Raw genomic sequence first — 18,221 nt, 5'->3', positions numbered from 1 at the left:
TCGGCCTGGTGTGTGGATGTTCTGGGTTCAATTACTGGTCAAGGCACACAAGAGAAGTGACCATCTGCTTCTCCACCCCTCTCCTTTCTTTTCCTCTTGCACCCATGGCTTGAATGGTTCAAGCTGGCCCCAGGTGCTGAGGATGGCTCCATGGCCTCACCTCAGGTGCTAATAGCTCAGTTGCTAAGCAACAGAACAGTGGCCCAACATGGACAGAGCATCTCCTGGTAGAGGGCTTACCGGGTGGATCCCGGTCTAGGCACATGTGGGAGTCTGTCTCTCTGCCTCCCCACTTCTCAATAATAATAAAAAATATATATTCCTTATCACAGATTAATCAAAAAAAGTCTTAAAAGTCACTCATCTGCATCAAGCCAAGGAAGGAAACCTCTCTTGACCATCTCCAACAGGCAATAACACCACTTCCCTTTAAATACTTTCTACTTAAATTCACACAGTAACATTAGAAACTATAGGATGTGGAACCAACATCCATCTCCACTGACTTAATCCACACTGCACAGAAAAGGGTTTTGTTCTTCCAAAGAAAAATATCCTGCAGTCTTTTTTTTTTTAACAGTGAACAGAGGTTGTTACACCTAAAAATCAAAAAGGTACAAAAGAAAGATTTATTTTTGGTTACTTAGAACAGGCTCTTTAGACAAAGGCCAAGGAAAGAAAACCAGAGGAAACATCCATAAAGGACTGCAGATGGGAGAAGAGAAGCAACAGCAGGTAAAAAGGGCAAGTCGATAAAGGGACGCCTCTTATTTAGAGGCGACAGGAAAAACATGCTCAGACAGCAGTTTCCTAAGAGTATGCATTCCCACTGGCAAACAGTCTTTTTTTCTCTTAAGATTGTATTTATTGATTTTACAGAGAGAAGAGATAGGGTGCAGGAGAGTCAGAAGTATCAACTCATAGCTGCTTCACTTTAGTTGTCCACTGATTGCCTGCCGTATGTGCCTCAACCAGGCAAGCCCAGGCTTTGAACCACAGACCTCAGCGTTCCAGGTCAACGCCCTTTCCACTGAGCCAGGCACAACCCTTTCATATATATATGTATATAATTCACCATTAAATATTTTATACACACACACACACACATACACAATTCACCAAACCTGTACTCAGCTGACTGGCAACTTCATTCTACCTAAAATGCAGAAGAAAGTCAAAATATATAAAGGGAAAAATAAATTCTGAAGTCAAAAAAATCCATGGACTAAAACGAGCTCGTGTATTTCACACTTACAGGAGCAGAGGGCCTCAGGGCCTGATTCAAAGCCTTGTTACTCCAACTTTGCTCCCAATTCTAACTACAGCATCCATTTTTAAGACAAGAGCAGTTTAAGAGCATTAAATTAAGGAGGCAGGGCAAGCATGGCTACACAGGGGTACACTGGCAACCTCACTGCCAAGGGTGACTGAGAAAGTGACCACAGCAGACGTGAGGACTCAAGTAGCTAATGTCCAGGAGAATCTGGACAAACCACACATGTGTCTCACAAGGCTCAGAATGATGACTGTCATTTATTTATAAGGTGGACACTAAAGTCCACATGAAAGATTCTTCTTCTGCAAAACTGTGGCATTTTTAACATGAAAAATGAAGGCCCTAATTTTCAGGAAATTTTCTATCTACAATTACTAGAATAAGAAAAGTTTTAGTTTGCAAAAAGGGGTAAATCCTCAGTATTTGAGTAACTCAGCCGTCCAGAACACTTGCTTCCCTGAGGACTGTGGTTCGCTGTAATTTTTACCTTTTACCTCAGTGCTTTCAAAAGTTCTATCTATGACTACTTAAACCAGCACACCATAAAGTAATCCTCTATGTTGATAAAGGGCAGTGTGTGCCCAATGCTAGATATTAGAATCACCTGGGGAACTTGGTAAAAGGCTGGTGTTCAAATTCCCCAACCAGAAATTCTGACTTAATTAGTCTAGAGAGAGCCTAGCATGAGACTTGTTAAAGTGCTCCAGGAGAGTGACATTTGACCAGAGTTGTGAACCACTTAGATTAATAGTTTTCTAAATGATATCTTTAAGAATCGTTAAGGAATCTTTTTTCTTTTTTCTTTTTTTTTTAGATTTTACTTATTGATTTTTAGAGAGAGAGAAGGGGAGAGACAGAAGAGTAGGGAAAAGGGAAGAAACAGGAAGCATCAACTCATAGTAGTTCCTTCTTGTATGTGCCTTGACCAGGCAAGCCCAGGGATTCGATCCGGCAACCTCAGCATTCCAGGTCAACAACTGATCCACTGTGCCACCACAGGTCAGGCTAGAATGAATCATTAAGGAATCTTTAAGAGAGATACAGTATGCAGCATTTCCCAACTTTGTCTTCAAATCCCCCCCCCTTTTTTTCACAGAGCACCTTAGACCCCTGACTTCATAACTCTTCGGCTGAAAATCAAGGTAAATATTAAGTTTAAATGTTAAGAACCAAATTGTGCCACTTTCCAAAATATAGCAAAGCTTTAATATGCTTAGAGGTAAGGGAGGTGAGAGAAAGGGGAAAATGGGGGCTCACTGGTATACCACGATCATGTTTTTTATTATATTTATATTACCAAAATTCCAAATGAAAGATTTTAATTTTTACTAAAAATGTCATACTTAATTGAAATGATGTTTAAAAGCATTCCTACACTGTAAAAGCTAATCCCAAAAGTAAATTCATGCTGCCCTCTAATGGTTCAAGATAAACATTTTTACCTGTACTACACCAGAAATACACACTGATGATGAATAATTTTATTATTGTTGTAAATGGGAGAATCATCTTAAGTAATATAGAAAGTAAGATTTCACTTTTTTGGGTGTGCCTGAGATTCAAAAGATTAAGACTGCTATATTCAGCTTGACCAGGTGGTAGCACAGTGGATTGAGCATTGGATTGGGACATGGAAGACCCAGGTTCAAAACCCTGAGGTTGCCGGCTTGAGCGCAGGCTCATCTGCTTTGAGCACAGCTCACCAGCTTGAACCCAAGGTCACTGGCTTGAGCAAGGGGTCACTAGCTCTGCTGTAGCCCCCCGGTCAAGGAATATATAAGAAAGCAATCAATGAACAACTAAAGTGCCACAACGAAGAATTGATGCTTCTCATCTCTCTCCTTTCCTGTCTGTCTGTCCCTATCTGTCTCTCTGTCTCTCTGTCTCTGTCACACACACAAAAGAAGACTGCTATATTCATGTTCAAAAATTTTTAAATCCAAGCCATTTTCATCAAAGTATCATATTTGCCCACATATACATCTGACAGTCAAGAGAAAAATGTATGCTGCCCCTGAGCCCTCCACAACTGCCCCCTCCAATTCTTCACACATCTGTGGCAAAGCTCTCCCAACTCAATGCTCAGGCCCCGTGAAAGAATTTTGAAAACTATGTGTATTCCTGCACATTTTATTACATCTAAAATTTGTTTTAAGTGACAGGAGGGGTGATAGTGAGACAGACTCCCACAAGTGCCCTGACCAGGATCCATACCCAGCAACCTCATCTGAGGCTGATGCTACAAGTACCAAGCTATTTTTAGTGCCTAAAACCAATGCTTAGACCAACTGAACTAGCATCAGCACCTGGGGCTGACACTAGAACCAACTGAGCCACTGGCTGTGAGAGGAGAAGGAAAGAAGGGGGAGGGGAAATGAAGCACATGGTTGCTTCTCCTGTGTGCCCTGACCAGGAATCGAACCCAGGACGTCCACACATACCCAGGCCAATGCTCTATCCACTGAGCCAGCCAGTCAGGGCCTACATCTAAAATTTAAATTAGCATCTAAAATTTTTCATTAGAAGTTTAAATACTTCCATAGGATATAGTTTCTGACTTACTGTACATACTGACATTTTAAAATAAAAGTGTATGTTACTCCTTTAAATATGTCCAAAGGTATCTAAATATCGTAACAAGTTGATATCTATCCTCATCTACTTCAGAAATACCTAAACTCTGTAAAACTCCTGAGTTTTACATCATTGTTTTTCTTCTTGAACTTGCATTTTATTCCACTGTCTCCACAGAATTTTATCCTAATATTATATTTTACACCTGAAAGTCTTTTATTGCTCACTCTAGCATAATTCTATGATAAAAAATATAGGTATTAATTAAAATTTTTAGAAGTTTGTATCTCTAATGACTATAAGCATGTATTTTTCTAAATGTTGTAGAATAATCCATTATTGCAATTATTATTAGCAGATAATTAATGAAACAACATAAATTACACATTTTGATAATTTTTAAACAAAAAGTCAAATCTTAGTGGGCATGTTTCTTAGTGAGATGAGGAAGGACTTTTTTAAAAAAACGTATATTGTATTTAAGGAAGAATATTTCTTACTGCTAAAATAAGACAGGTTCTCAATTTCTTATTTCACAATTTTCTAAGTAGATATAATCACTGGAAAACATAATTCACATTAAGAAACAAATCATCTCTGAGTTTTGTAGAAGCAATTTTTTTTTCTATGTCACAACATACATTGTGATCTATGATCAGAAAGTATTTTTAATGCTGTGTCCATCTGACAACTTGATTAGGACCTCTTGCAGTTTGTTGAAAACAAAGAAGTAGAAGCTAGCTGACTGGCAATGGGATGTATTACAATTGTTACAATTATTTAATTTCTCAATTTCTAGAAAGCAGTCTGAAAAGGCATTCCTAAGCCTTATGAAATGACTATTAATTATATCAGTTATTTATAAAAGTCTTTAATTTGGTATACTCAGAAAAGGTAGAAAAATAAAAACATTAATTCAATATCTGTCTACTAATAGTATTTGTTTTATAAAGTGATTTTACATTATCATGCATTTTAAATATATTTTCACCATAACTTTGGAGCTGCAGATGGCCAACACCCAACAGCACCCACAGGTGACCAATCCCACCTCAGCTCAAAGAAATGTCTCACCGTGTTTCTCAAATCAAATAGGTGTTGGGCTTAAAAGGAAAGAGTTTTAGTTCGTCTCACAAAACAAGACCCAACCATATGCTATATATATAAGAGACGAACCAAAAACAGAGAAAGGTTAAAAATGAAAGGATAAGCAAAGGTGTATTAGGCTAGTGAAAACAATGATTCTTATCCCAGGATCAAAGTAGAATTCCAGCTAAAACGCATTAATGTCAAAGGCCATTTTTTAATACTAAAATCCATAAACTCTCAAATACTATGTTATAGTTATGAATACCTGTGTTGGCACAGCAACTACACTTATGAATCAAAAACTACAGGAGATGCAGGGAGATAATGAGAAAAGCACACATTTACTAAGACATGTTAGCATACCCCTCTCCATACACGACTGATCACGTGGCGGCAGAGGCGGTGGGGGCAGTGGTGGTAGTGGGGAAGTAAATAGAAAGAAGACCTTAGCAACAAGCAGAAATTTTCCTACAAAATAGAGGAAATATTTTGTTCTAGCATGACATTCCCACTCCTTAGCAACTTCCGGTCGCACTAAATTATTAGACTCGACACCGACGCTATGCGACATAACGCCTGGACTAAGTCACAGTCTGTCCCTTTCCCACCTTCAGCTGTCTTTCAGCTGCTTCTATGTCTGGTTATTTAGCCCACTCCTGTTGTTAAACCCCGGCCTAGAGCACACCCAACACTTTTGAGCCCTCCCACAGGCTGACTGAATTTGCTTCTATTAATAAACAAGTTGAAGCTAAAGCTATGGAGGGGGAGACTGCCTCTCCATCACTCGGACGGTGTCCGGAACCTCCCTACCTCCCTTCCTTTTCTACTCCTGCTGTTGTGAGAGCTGAAACGAGGCTCATGCCTATAGATCAGGGGGCATTAATGAAAAACCTTTTCTTAAAAGCCAAAATTAGAACTATCAGCAAGGTACACACTGTTTACTGTAAATAACGGGAGTTTTTATGGGCTATCTCGGGAACTTTGCCACCACTTACCAAAATCTTTCTTTGAGAAAGTACTTAGCACTCTAAGTTTCCAGTAACCAACATAAAAACAAACTTTGGAACATGACCTATTTTTGATGATCACTCAAAATCTTGCCCAGAATGTAGTAGACACAATATTCCATTTCCAAGAAATGCTGTTATTGCAGGAAATTCTATAAACATGTAACATAAACACTCATTAATAGTCTCAGCAATTGCATTAAAAACCATACTGAAATTTCCTTCTAAATTCAATTAACATTAAAAATTTCAGAAACCCTTTGTTAAAAATCAATAGTTCAAGAAAATACAGAAAAAGTGATTGAATTTAAGGAAAAACACTTGGTATAATATAATACCGTTTTTTAATTTATAAAGGAACTCTCCAAACCAAAGAAGAAAAAAAAGATGCAGAATTTTTCAAATTTCTCAGAGCTAATGCTAGCAATTTGTATAAATTTTTTATGCAATTCTAAAATCAGAGCCCACTCATCGATGTCACATGCCATGTGAAAACAAGCTCCACAAACAGAACTCTCATTTGCCCTGTTTTTTTAAAAACTCAGTAAGCATTGCTGAAGCAACATTTTGCTTAACTGAACAAAAAAAGACGTTTATGACATAACTCCGCTTCAATCACAAATAAAGGAAACTAAATATCAGACTAGGTTTTCGGAGCTTAAAAAATAGATTAATAAAATTAGCCTCAATTAAAACAGTAAAAGGATGCCGTTTACTTCTCCTAACCCAGGATAAAAATTGTTGAATTTTTAAAATGAATTTAGGACTATAAAGGTAGGTCACTTCTTGTAAAAAAAAATGAAAACAAAAATTATGAATTTAGTATTTATCACATTAAAGCTGTTAGCTGCATTTTCCTAAAAAGTCATGATAAACTTGGTGGTGGGGAGCAGTATCTAGAGTAATTATTCTCTTTGTGCTACTTTCCTTATATTCACCTTTATGGAGAATAATTTTTTAAACTTCTAATTGAGAAAGGACCTATCTCAAAAGCTTTTTTAAATTGACCAAATAAGACAGTCAACCTAGAATAATAAAGTCTTTTTTTTTTTTTTAAGAATTGGCTTTGTTTACTTCTGTGTGTGTTTGTTTTAGGGGAATCTGAATGTTAAATTTGTATGACATGAGAAAAGATTTTTATGTAATAAACAGAACAGGTGTTTACATAAAGCGGTAAGCGTGGCTCCTGCCCGACCCGTAAGAGCAGAACAAAGAAGCCTGAACACTAGCTGGGTGGCGAGGAAGCAGGGACAACCACGCCTCGGGACTGAGGGGAACAAAGCCAAGGATCAAAAGCAGAGCGAATGGCTATCAAGCTCTGACAAGGTAGAAAAGTATGTGTATAAAGTGCTGCAAACAATTACATAAAAGGCACCAGTTTTCTGAGGCTCATGTTTAAATTCCAAGTTAATAGCTGTTGATGTGCACAGTAATTTTCCAAGGGAGAAATGACTGTCTGGGCTGCAATGTCAAAATTATTCCAGGACCAACTAAATTCCAAAAAAAAAGGCCAAAGTATGTATATTTGTATTACAGGCTCCGTCATTCCTTCTAGAAAGCATACACTCAGAAACTGCAACAGAATCACAGCCTGATTCTTTTTTAGTTGGGCTGAAATCAATGTCCCAGTGCAAATACACTGACATTTAAATACTTTTTAAGGAACTAAAAAAACATGGCATGTGTGGTCATGAAATGTTATATTTAATCCTGAAAACACCAATATGAGGAAGCACAACTTATTCTCCCAATTCACAGATGGAACTCGATGGCTAAGCAGCCTGCTCAATCCACACAGCTACCATCCTAACTCCGAATATGTACCTATAACTAGACTATATTTCCTACAATAAAATAAATATTAACATTATGTAACATTTATTGAGCAAAGCAGTAGCTAAGCAATTTACAGACACATGATTTTATCCTCAAACACTAAGAAATAAATAAAAATGCTCCTAGTAAGGCATTTATTTATAATGGTTTTGGCCAAAGGTTAGAGAGGCAAAAATCTGATGCTCTTAGAAATGGTTTTAACTTCAAATAAGATTGAATATTACAAAATATGTTTTGAAATCAACTTCATTTACTTACATACAATGAAGTGGGCCTACTTTAAGCTTTTGGCTAATGAGTTTTAACATCCATACACCCATAGGGTGGCATCCACGTATTTCAATGTTTCATTTTCATCTCCATTTAGCTCAAAATATTTTTTTAATATTGTGATTTCTCCTTTGACCTCTTCATTATTTAAAAATGTGTTATTTAATTTCCAAGTATTTATGGAATCCTTTTGTGGTCAGAAACTTAGTTTATATTATTTCAAGTCCCTTAAATGTATTGAGAATTCTCTTGTAGAACAGTGTATCATCTCTCTTGGTGACTGTACCATACACACTTGAAAGAATGCATATTCCGCTATTATTACATGGAGAGTCCCCTAACAGCAATTAACAAGGTTGTTGATATCTATAGCTGTCTTAAGCTTGAGCTGCTATAACAAAATACCACAGACTGGGTGGCTTAAACAATATTAGCTTGTTTTTTCACAGTTCTAAAGGCTAGAAGTCCAAGATCAAGGTGTTAGCATGGTCAGTTTCCAGGCAGAGCTCTCTTCCTGGCTGGTAGACAGCAGACTTATGGCAGCTGGGGGGAGAGGGGACAGCATATACAGCTAGCTCTCTGGTGTCTGTTCTTATAAGGACACTAATCACAGCATATGGGCCTTAGCCTTGCAACCTCTCTAAACCTAAGGAACTCTCAAAGGTCCTACCATCACATTGGGAGTTAGGGCTTTAACATGTAAATTTGGGGAGAACACAATTCAGTCTATAGCAGTAGCAGCAGCCTTATTGCTTTTCTATCTACTTATTCTAAGGCCTATTAGCAGGCGCACATAATGTTTAGAATTGTTAGGTCTTCTTGACAGTTGTTCCCTTTCATCACTGGTAATTGTATCCCTGACAATATTCCTTGCTCTGAAGTCTGCTTTGTCCAATACAAGTAAAACTACCCCAGGTTCATATGATTAGTGTTTGTATTGACTGACATTTTCCATTCTTTACTTTTAACCAATTTTTATATTTAAAACGGCTTTCTTTACATCACATATGGTTGTATTTCCTGCTCTTTTATCCAGTCTGACATTCTCTACCTTTTAACTAAAGTATTTAGAACATTTACATTTAATGTAATCATCAATGTGACTGGGCTTAAATCTACATCTTGTTCTTTGTTTTCTACACTGCTCACAAAAATTAGGGGATATTTCAAAATGAATATGAAGCAATAAAAAAAGCATTTGATTTTTTTTTATTAAATAAGAACATCAGAAAAGCAAATGACAAGTCAAAGAAAGTTGTTCAATTATGCAAATGAGATGCAAAACCAACTTTTATTTCATTGGTGAAAATGCACTAAACAAAAGGCTGAAAGCACTGGAGTATCTGCACATTCCCTGATCCTCTAATTTTTGTGAACAGTATATGTACGCCATGTGTTCTTTACTCCTCTTTTCTATCTTCTTTTAGATTACAATTTTTTATGATTCCATTTTATCTCCACTGTTGTAGTCTTAACTATTACTTTTTCTGTGTTTTAATATACATCTTTAACATACTACACATTCCCTTCACATTGTATTGTATCAGTTCATATATAACATAAGAACCTTACCTAGGTTTTCTAGAAGCTTATGATGGTAGGGTAAGGCTGGTTTCAGTTATTCTATTACAACCAGAAGCATAAGCCCTCAAAATACTCTTTTAAATAATTTGATTTTTAACTAATTCTTGGGAAATCAGATGTTGGGGGACCATCTTCATATTTCACTTCAAAGAAAAGGTTATGTTTCTATTTCATAAAATGAAGTATCACAACTGGTCTTACTAAGCATTAAGTTTTGTTTTAGAGCAAGGGTCCCCAAACTTTTTACACTGGAGGCCAGTTCACTATCCCTCAGACCATTAGAGGGCTGGACTATAAAAAAAACTATGAACAAATCCTTATGCACACTACACATATCTTATTTTAAAGTAAAAAAGCAAAACGGGAACAAATACAATATTTAAAATAAAGAACAAGGAAATTTAAATCAACAAACTGACCAGTATTTCAATGGGAACTATGCTCCTCTCACTGACCACCAATGAAAGAGGTGTCCCTTCCGGAAATACGGCGGGGGCCAGATAAATGGCCTCAGGGGCCGCATGCAGCCCGCGGGCAGCCGTAGTTTGGGGACCCGTTCTAGAGAGTTACAGTGTCTACTGGTTCCTATTCTTAATTTAAATACAGGCTACCTAAGATGAGCTGCTGACTCAGAATCATCCTCCACCTACCCCAAAATCATCTCCCTGGCTCTCTGATTCTCTCACTTCCTATTTCAGTTCATCTGCCCTCATCTTTGCTTTGGCAACCTAGTCAAATTTTCTTCTCTGGCATATGAGTTTTCAAAGACAATGTATTTTTAATGATTTTTTTATTATGGATTTATAAGTATTTCCCCTAAATAAAAAATATCCTTAATGTATTTAATTTAGTCCTATGTGAAAATACTTAAAACTTTGTCTTGTAGCCTATCTTTCGATTCGACATCTAGTCTATAAAATGATATCCTCATATGTAGAATTTTAAAAAGAAATATAATTTTGAAACGTTATGACATATATTCAAAGTATAAGGCATATGATAAAAAATATGTAAATATATTCCCCAAATCAAGAGATGTAATACACAAAAGGCAAAATTATATATAACTATTAGAATGAATTCCTATTTTTCACCACCTCATATCTATTTCATTTATCCAAGAAGTTTCAGAGCTGTGTATCTGGCTGACTTTTGCCTATTCTGTTGAGCCACATGAAGCTGACATACTAGTAGGTTTAAAAAGAAGGCAAATATCGGCAATTTCATATAGTTTAAACTCTCATTTATCATTTAGCCACCAGCCTCAGAACAGGAGCCAAAGTGAATGCACCCAGACTGTATGTTGTTTCATCAGTATACATGCACCATCTGGTGGCAGGAAGTAAAATTGCAGGTTTATACTTGTTACACCAGTACTGCTACAAATATTTTCAAAGTTTCTCGACAGTTCCACTTTCTTTCCAATATGCTTTATAAAGGGTCATTTTACACTAGTAAAAAATTCTGAGACTGACAGTTGAACAAGCTTAAAATAAACAGGACTCCTAACAATAATTAGCAGCCAGTCGTCATATATAACATAAACTTTGAAATATAATAAACAAGCTATTTCAAAAACTAAAAACTCAGTTATTTCTAGTTTTACTGATAATTAACATAATGACAAAATCAGTTCAGACATTTCAAAACACTTGTTTCACCCTATCATATTTCTTCTCTTTAAAGTTCTTTCCAAGTCTCATAGGTTAATTTTCCAGGTCAACTGCAAGGGGGAAGAGGATGAAACCTCAAGTAGTTACCTGGTTCTGCCCATAGGAACAAGTAATTTTGGGGCACGATAGTCACAACTCTTTCCTCGTTTAACTTGCTACGGCCCATACCACACATGTTAAAGAAAGCAACTTGACTAACCTAGGCACAAGTGATTGGCCCAGGAATTGGATCCACTAAACAAAGGCAAGCAAATATTGTCTTCACACAAAATATATACCAATCACACCTGAGGACAGGGGTACTTGGCATGGGTACAAGCCATAAAATTCTTCTAAAATGAATGACAACAAACCAATATACAAACCCTTTTGGGAAGGGATTACAAATCCTAGATGAACGAACAACAGTTGGGTCACTCAAACTGAGGTCGTATCCTAAACAATGGTGTTTTCTGCAAGAGACATTACACAGGCTACTCTGAAAGCTCTATGCCCCGAGCTTCCTTTTCCCGCATGTACTTCCAACCAACACTCAAAGCCAAAGATTATCTTTGCACAGCCTTCACTGAGGCTTCAAAGAGTGAGAAAATGACTCCTCCTAAATACCTCATAGGTAATATAAACTCAACACGGTCAAAATCGAACTCCTCATTTCTCCCAAGACCTGCTCCAACTCCTCCCATTGTCAACAGTATTACTAGCGATTTAGAGATGTGAAAGTTATCCTCTGTTCCCCATCCAATCCATCTCCAAGTGCTATCAAGTCTACCTTCTAAATACCTACACGCCAGCCACCCCTTCTCCCCATCTTCACTGTCCCCAGCTCTCACCACGTTAAGTCTGAACTACAATAATATCCTTGTAATTCATCTTTTTCCCTTAAATTTTAAGCCTATCCAAACTATATGTTCTCCATAGCAGGGGTCCCCAAACTTTTTACACAGAGGGCCAGTTCACTGTCCCTCAGACCGTTGGAGGGCCGCCACATACAGTGCTCCTCTCACTGACCACCAATGAAAGAGGTGGCCCTTCCGGAAGTGTGGTGGGGGGCCGGATAAATGGCCTCAGGGGGCTGCATGTGGCCCGCGGGCCATAGTTTGGGGATGCCTGCATTAAAGTAATATTCTTTTTAAAAAATTATATATATATGGTTATTTTGTCCCCCAGTTTAAAATTCTTCAATGGCTGTGAATCACCTTCAGGAAATACTCGACACCGCCTCTCGGCATGCCACCTGAGCACATCCAGACCAGCACCCTGCCTGAACTTCAGCCTTGTCATCCCAGCCGGACCGATTTGCTTGCAAGTCCACGAATGAACTAAACTTCTCAGGATTCTTTGCCGTTATTCCCACCATCTAGGTTGCTTTTCCTAACCTTCTTCACCTGGCTGACACCTGGTTAACCATGAAGATTCGGTTTAAGTGTGAATTCTTCCAGGGAGGCTTCTCTGATTCCCCAGTCTGAGGGAAGTGATTGTTCTCAGTGTCTCCATCTCACCATACGGACACAGCTATCATTCTGTTCTTGTTTCTTTTCATTGTCTCCCTCTTCCAACAGTCTCAGAATCCACTAGACTGTGTTTCATTAAAGTATCTACTCTAACACAACATGTGGCAAAGGGTAGGCTGGCATTCAAATAAATTTTTGCTGAATGAATGAGGCCTCACCAAAGTCCTTTCATTTGCTATTATGTTTATTTAGAAAATAAGGAAAGTAAGGGAGGTCCAGTGCCTTGCCCCAAATCCCACATCTAAGAGCATCAGAACTGCAATTTGAACCGAACGTTCTGACAGTAATGGAAATTATTTTCTCTCAGAATCTGTGCCTTTGGGGAACTGTTCTATGAAATCATTGTGCTCTTCAGAGCCATTTGCATGGGACTAAACCCTGTTTATCCAGGCTGGGCGCAAACCCAACCTTGGCCAATTAAAGTCCCCCCCACCCCAAATCCAGTCTGCATGACAAACGCTGGGATGGCCAGACTACTCAAGGTCCCCCCGCCCCTAAGAATAATCCCAAACCAAAAGCGTGTTCTCCTTCTCTAAACTGCAAGTCAAAGGACTTGGTAGCAAAGGAAGTATAGTAAATCAAGCGAGGTTCTTTGAAAATAAAGCCAAGCAGAAGAAAAATGAGACAAGAGCTAGAAAGAGAAATGAAAAATGAGGGGAAACAACACGAAAGGCCTCCACCCAGCCCTGCCTGAAGCGCTCCCCGAGACATTCCAGTTACACGGGGCAAGCTCCCCCTTTCAATGAGTGAGGCGGACGGGTGGCCCTTTGGCAATCGGCATCAGTGGGCCATGGGCTCTCTGGCCACTTGCCAAGCAATCATAATTTTTTTCTTTCATCTGTGAATGTACAAAACTGATAAATTGTAGGTGGCCTGATTTTAACCATTCTATTCCTTGAGATAATGTATATTAATTTTTTTGTAACAAATCTGGGACAACAAAAAAGCACACAATGCTCTCCAATCTTTATATCTTGTACTTGGTCATATAAATTTGTGTATGCTTTCAAGTGCATAATATACCTGTTAGTGAACAGGGCCACAAATGAGACAAAAATGTACCTGGACTTTCAAACATCCTGGGTATAACAAAGGCTGACCAGTCCTTCAGATTCCAGGTCGTAATAATAATCTCTTTTCTCTCCAGCCACCGAAATGGGGGTGGGGAGAAGGTGGGGAAGGTCCTTAGGCCTCTGAACAAATTCAAATGGAGGAACCTTATCAGGAAAGAATGGACTAAAAAGACAACGGGTAATATCTAATAATTACTTAACATTATTTTAAGTAGAAAGCAAAAAGATCTTTTTAAAAACCCCTATTAATGATATCTGTTTCTTAAACTTCTTAATCTTTCATTCCTAGCCTTATTAAGCAGCTACTGATTCAGCTGGAATATGAACAAGAGGAGACCTCTTGAATCTTTGGGTCCATATTCCCTGTAACAAATTCAAGGGTTGTCACCTGCAAATTACGCCATGTGGTACCATCATTTTAACAGAGTAATGGTGAGCAGAGAGCTTTTGTGAAACACAGCAGGGCAGCTTCCCCATTTTCTTCTTACCCTTTTTGGAACCTACAGAAAATTCTCAAGGCCCTCCAGAAATCTGGAGGGAAAGTCCACTTAATCCATTAAATGAGGATGGCCTATGGCACAACCCTTTGGAGAAGTTAAATTAAATTCTTGTACCCTTCATGACAACATGGAATCAGATCGTGAAAAGAGGAATGGCCAAAGGAAAAATGTCAATATTCTTAATAGAAGATGTAAAGCAGAAAAAGTAAAATCAAAGCAAACCACAGGAGCCCTGTGACATCCTCATATTCTAAGCCCTCTCCCTCCTCTCATGCCATTCACACCGCCTGTTCCCTCTCCTTCTTCAGGCCTTTGTTACTAACAATGCCACCTTCTCAGTGAGTAACTGCCGCACACTGACGGACTGCCTCCCCCACTAGAGCATGAGCTCCATAAGGACGGAGATGAATGTCTCATTTTCACCACTTTGGCACCCGATGCCTTTCGTTTATAAGTAATAAAACACAGTGTTATATATTAATTATACCACAACAAAAAAAATTAAAAATAATAAATTTACTAATCAAAACTCTAGCAAAATTTCAATATAAGACTATAAATATCAAAATCAATAAACACTTAAAAGCTAAGTACCTTACAAATAGAAAATAGACAAGGTTGCTACGTCAGGTGACCAAACCTCTCTAGTGTGCTCAAGTAGGCAGACAGTTTTATTTCTATTAGGTAAGCTGATTGACAAGGAAGGTAATGGGCATGTCATACAGAAAAACAGAGAGTGAAGCAACTAGGAGACAAATGTTACGTCTCTCTTGCCTCCTACACAGCACAGACACCAGCTGAGAGTGGACATGTCTGCCAGAGGATGTGCCACGTATGCAAGAGGACACAGATGATGGAAGAGCATCCCAGGGACCCAGGACACCTCAGGGTTTAGGCCAAGGCAGCCAGGAAAGATGGCAGACACGCTCAAGGATGACTCAGGAGGAAGTGGTGGACCATGATCACCCAGTGCAGGTGTCAGCAGGGCAGGCATGAGAGGTGTCAGCTACCTGGTGGACAAGGAACATCGCCAGAAAGACCAGAGAAGCCAGGGCACCATACAGGACACCCACAGAAGTGAGGGCCCTCTCTTCCTCCCAGGACAATTGCTGGGAGCAAAGTGGGAGGGGCAGAAGTATAAGAGACTGTCCCCTTTTTTTTCTTCAAGAACCTGAGCAAAAATATTTAAATGAATTACTAACAATTTGAATATGGACCAAGTTTTAAATGGTCATTTATCCATTACCAAGAAAGATATCACAAAGTATTAGATTATGGAGGGAGTAAATAAATATCTCTCCTCACATCTGAGTTGGAATGTCAGTAAGTATATGAAATAATTTTAAAAGTGTTAGCCTCCCACCCCTAGACAAAATGATAATTATGTGATATGACAGAGGTGTTTGCTAACACTACGATGGCAATCATACTACAATATAAATGTATCAAATCAATGTCAAACATCTTAAATTTTCAGTGTTATACAATTATATCTCAAAAATTTTTAAAGCATCAGCAAATATCTGATCACATGTAAGAATTTCTTGAACATAAAAGCAGTGAAAGAAATAAAAAATAATTAACAAATTAGACTGTATAACATCTAAATTGTAGTATATTAAAAACAACACAAAACTAGCCAACTTTTTTAAGCAGAAAAATTAAATATTTACTGTAATATCCTCAATACATAAACACTGGAAGACTGGTCAAGCAATACAATAAAAATAGGCAAACTAAAACAAATCAGAAAGGACAAGCAACTAATAATATCTGAAAATGATTCAGTCTCACAATAAAACCAAAACCTAAAAACATTCCACTTTTTAACTATCATTCAAAACAAAGTGTTCAAACCCAATTTGTGTTGTCAAAATGCAACGACAATATACTGTAAGAAGTTCATACAAACTTTAATGTAATTGGGCAAAACATTATTCTTTGTAAACCAATATTTCCTTTATAATAATCTATCTTAAAGAAATAGTGATGTAAACAAAAATCTGTATACTGTATACTCTTTACTATACAGCATGAATTATAACTGTCAAAAAAGAGGGAAACCTAGATGCCCCAAAAAGGTATCTTTTGTTTGTATACTTATAAAGTATTATTTGTTTATACCTGTTTGTATACTTATAAAGTATATCTTGGCCAGATGAAGCATTAACACCCATCAAAAATATTTTTCAGGCCCTGGCCGGTTGGCTCAGTGGTAGAGCATCAGCCTGGCGTGCAGGAGTCCCGGGTTCGATTCCCAGCCAGGGCACACAGGAGAAGCGCCCATCTGCTTCTCCACCCCTCCCCTTCTCCTTCCTCTCTGTCTCTCTCTTCCCCTCCCACAGCCAAGGCTCCACTGGAGCAAAGTTGGCCCGGGCGCTGAGGATGGCTCCATGGCTTCTACCTCAGGTGCTAGAATGGCTCTGGTTGCAACAGAGCGATGCCCCAGATGGGCAGAGCATTGCCCCCTGGTGGGCATGCCAGGTGGATCCCTGTTGGGCGCATGTGGGAGTCTGTCTGACTGCCTCCCTGTTTCCAACTTCGGAAATTTACAAAAATATTTTTTTTCAAAGATTACTTAAAGATATGAAAAATGATCACTATATTAAATGAAATGAACATAATGCTAAATATATGATGAACAAATTATGAAACAGTAATACAAAGGAACATTATTAGGTAATTAAAAAAAGGGCTAAACCCAGATATGAGCAACATGAATGAATCTCTAAAAACAAAAGCAAACAAACAAAACAAGAAGACCATTCTATGATGTAAAAAAAAGCCAGACACAAAAGAGTAAACACTGGATGAGTCTAGCTATATGAAATTCAGTTACTGGCAAAACTATTCTATGGGGACAGAAGCATGTTTACTTTTGGTAAGAGGCAGAAGAAACTCCCAGGGGTGATGAAAACCTCCTTGATCAAGATGGTGACATATGATACACACGTTTAAAAAGTCATCAAATAAACTATAAACATATATAATACATACACAAAGAAAATAACCAAAGTCATCAAGATGAACATTTAAGGTTTGTGCATTTTATCATTCATATATTATATACCTCCATAAAGTACTATAGAAATTGCATACAATGTAAACTTCAATTTGGTTATATTTATATGCAAAGTATAAAAAGAATATAAAGTACACAAAATATTAAAGGTGGTTAATTCTGGGACTGCAAATTATTTATAATTACTTTTTAACTTTCTGCATTTTTCACATCCTCTATAATAAGTTAAATTGCTTTTATAAATAATCTGGAAAAGTAATAAACTTAAAAAAAATTCTGCCATGCTTATTAACCCTTTGAGTAGTATGAACGCTCATGTGCATCCCCGTGCCTCCTGACCATCCAGAGTATGATCGTACATGTGTAAGGCAACATTAAAAAAAGACAAATGGGCCCTGGCCGGTTGGCTCAGCGGTAGAGCGTCAGCCTGGCGTGCGGAAGTCCAGGGTTCGATTCCCAGCCAGGGCACACAGGAGAAGCGCCCATCTGCTTCTCCACCCCTCCCCCTGTCCTTCCTCTCTGTCTCTCTCTTCCCCTCCCACAGCCAAGGCTCCATTGGAGCAAAAGATGGCCCAGGCGCTGGGGATGGCTCCTTGGCCTCTGCCCCAGGCGCTAGAGTGGCTCTGGTTGCGATAGAGCGAAGCCCCAGATGGGCAGAGCATCGCCCCCTGGTGGGCATGCCGGGTGGATCCCGGTCGGGCGCATGCGGGAGTCTGTCTGACTGCCTCCCTGTTTCCAGCTTCAGGAAAAAAAAAAAGACAAATATATGTTCTTCTTGTTTCCAGAAATTGGTTATCAAACAAACA

General features: G+C 38.4%; 1 protein-coding gene across 9 annotated transcripts in view; it reads right to left on the bottom strand.

Annotated features, from left to right (window-relative positions):
• The window catches only part of STAU2 (staufen double-stranded RNA binding protein 2), a 295,381-nt gene that overhangs the window by 230,741 nt on the left and 46,419 nt on the right, over positions 1–18,221 (bottom strand). The window lies entirely within an intron of this gene.

The sequence above is a fragment of the Saccopteryx leptura genome, chromosome 3, assembly GCF_036850995.1.
Source record: "Saccopteryx leptura isolate mSacLep1 chromosome 3, mSacLep1_pri_phased_curated, whole genome shotgun sequence".
Classification (NCBI taxonomy): Eukaryota; Metazoa; Chordata; class Mammalia; order Chiroptera; family Emballonuridae; genus Saccopteryx; species Saccopteryx leptura.
Note: the sequence above shows the minus strand (reverse complement) of the source record. Positions and strands in the feature narration are given on the sequence as shown.